The following is a 2855-nucleotide window of genomic DNA, read 5'->3' on the forward strand; positions in this document are numbered from 1 at the left end:
AACCGAGTAGGATGAGCCCAAAGAGTGTCTGCCTCAGGTCTGGTTCTGTGTAACTATAGGCAGCCTATAGCTCTGGCCTTACCCTGTGAGCATATCCCCTCCCTGTGAGAAAGTTCTCTGCCTCAGGCCTCATCACTCTGAGGCTTCAGGAAAAACAATTTCCACATTTAGGAAGGAGTCTGTGGATTGCATCTGGGAGCATTCCAACCTGCATGTAGCCAGAATAGGGACACCTGGGGAGAAACGAATAGGGTCCTGGCCCTGAATAGCTAGGCAGTAGGTGGTTTGGCTCAGTCCTCACTCAAATGTATGTGTAGCACCACCATGGGCCATCATTTGGCCTATTATTTAGCAATCAATTCAGACAAACCTACTAGTCCTCCTGGAGTTCCAGTATTGTCAGGAAGTTAGTCAAGCCCACCAGCCATCTTGGCAGATGAGGGGCACAGGATGTTAGAGGTGTCAGCATCCTCACCATCTCTAGGTGTAGAAACCTGCAGCCAGTTGTTTGTGAGGAGTAGCTTCAAGGAAAGAAGGGGGTGTTCTTTGGGCCAGTCAGGAGGGCTCCTGTTTCATGGGGAGCTCTTATAAATGATGGCTGGGCAAATCCCAATTTCCACCCTGTGTGATTTCCTGCAGAGGACTCAACTCTGGGGTTTACCCTGTAGAAAGAACATATTGTTCTGCATTGGATTCTGGGCACCAAAGGAACAGAGTAGTGGTTGGGGCCTCAGAGCCAAGGCCTGTGGGCATCCCTTTCCAACACAGCCAGTCCAAACCCAGGTTGCCACTACTTTTCTGTACAGAGACCGGAGAGCAAGTGTGGGGAGCCCCTTCCCCACACATGTGCCTCACAGGTTTCCCTTCTGATCTGGTGCATGGACTTGCCTGGCTACTCTTTGGGAACCCATGATGCAGGGACCTTGGGAGGTTCCAGTTAAACGAGAGACCCTGTCCATCATGACTCCCTGTTTCACTTCACATTCCACAGCACCCTCTGCTCCATCATCAAAATGCAGCTGTACCTCTATCCAGAATATTTTTGAGGTCCCAAGACTTGGACAACCTGAAGCTTCTCAGGACCTTCCTGTTGATCATTATGCCTGAATCAGAGGGGAACTTCCATGTGCTTCCCCAGCTGAAGAACACAGATCCTGTAAGTCTGAGCTCTCTGGTGATGGGGTCTGGGGCGGATGACTGAAGGTGTGTGCAGAGGAATCTCAGCTGGTGACCCTGGGATCTGCCATATGTTCCCAAGCACACAACTCCTGACATCCTTCAGCTGGTGGAACCTAGTCTGGGAAGATGGCCAATTGTGGAGGAGGGCCAGGACTATTCTCAGAGGCAGGGTTCTAGTGTGAATTGGGAAAGGCCCAAGGAAAGTCAGTCATGTTGGGTGTTTTCTCCTGCAGCTCTAGCACCATATCAAGTGATAGAATTGCCTCCAGCAGCTGTGGCCCAATTTACTTGCTTACATTTGGGGGAGCATATCATCACATTCCCTGTGAAGGAGGAGAAATAGCCCTCAAAATCAGAGGTTGGTCCGACACCAGCATTGACCACACAGGAAGATATGGAGCCACCAGTGGCCACTGAACCTTCAAGAAGAGGAGGAAGCTTAGCTGCCAATAAGCAAGTCAGTGGATATTGAACATTATCTTCCACTTGGTATATATGTATGGTACATATGGTGCTCCAAGCTGCCATCCCATCCTCTGAAAGAGAACCACCTTTCCTGGCAGCAATATAAATTCAGGGTCCAAAACAATACAGGCAGGAGGTCAAGAAACTATTAGGTCATAGCCCTCCACATCTCCTAGAATGTATCCTCACTTCCCTAGTTCTAAACTTTTCAAAGGCATCTCCCACATGTGAGCTCCTGAGCATTACCCAGTGCCAGAACCCCCAGCACAGCTATTCTTTCCCTCCCCTCTGAGATTATCTATTTTATTTTATTTTTTAAATTTTTATTGTTGGTTGTTCAAAACATTACATAGTTCTTGATATATCATACTTCACACTTTGATTCAAGTGGGTTATGAACTCCCATTTTTACCCCATATACAGATTGCAGAATCACATTGGTTACACATCCATTGATTTACATATTGCCATACTAGTGTCTGTTGTATTCTGCTGCCTTTCCTATCCTCTACTATCCCCCCTCCCCTCCCCTCCCCTCTTCTTTCTCTACCCCCTCTACTGTAATTCATTTCTCCCCCTTGTGTTTTTTTCCCTTTCCCCTCACTTCCTCTTGTATGTAATGTTGTATAACCCTGAGGGTCTCCTTCCATGTCCATGCAATTTCCCTTTTCTCTCCCTTTCCCTCCCGCCTCTCATCCCTGTTCAATGTTAATCTTCTTCTCACGCTCTTCGTCCCTACTCTGTTCTTAGTTACTCTCCTTATATCAAAGAAGACATTTGGCATTTGTTTTTTAGGGATTGGCTAGCTTCACTTAGCATAATTGCTCTAATGCCATCCATTTCCCTGCAAATTCTATGATTTTGTCATTTTCAATGCAGAGTAATACTCCATTGTGTATAAATGCCACATTGTTTTTTATCCATTCGTCTATTGAAGGGCATCTGGGTTGGTTCCACAGTCTTGCTATTGTGAATTGTGCTGCTATGAACATCGATGTAGCAGTGCCCCTGTAGTGTGCTCTTTTTAGGTTTTTAGGAAATAGACTGAGAAAGGGAATAGCTGGGTCAAATGGTGGTTCCATTCCAAGCTTTTCAAGGAATCTCCATACTGCTTTCCAAATTGGCCGCACCATCTATTTTATTTCTCTCCAGATCATATAAATCTTTCGCCTTTTCTATTTTATTTTTTGTGATGCTAATTCTTATGGCAT

This window comes from Ictidomys tridecemlineatus, chromosome 9 (assembly GCF_052094955.1).
Source record: "Ictidomys tridecemlineatus isolate mIctTri1 chromosome 9, mIctTri1.hap1, whole genome shotgun sequence".
Lineage (NCBI taxonomy): Eukaryota > Metazoa > Chordata > Mammalia > Rodentia > Sciuridae > Ictidomys > Ictidomys tridecemlineatus.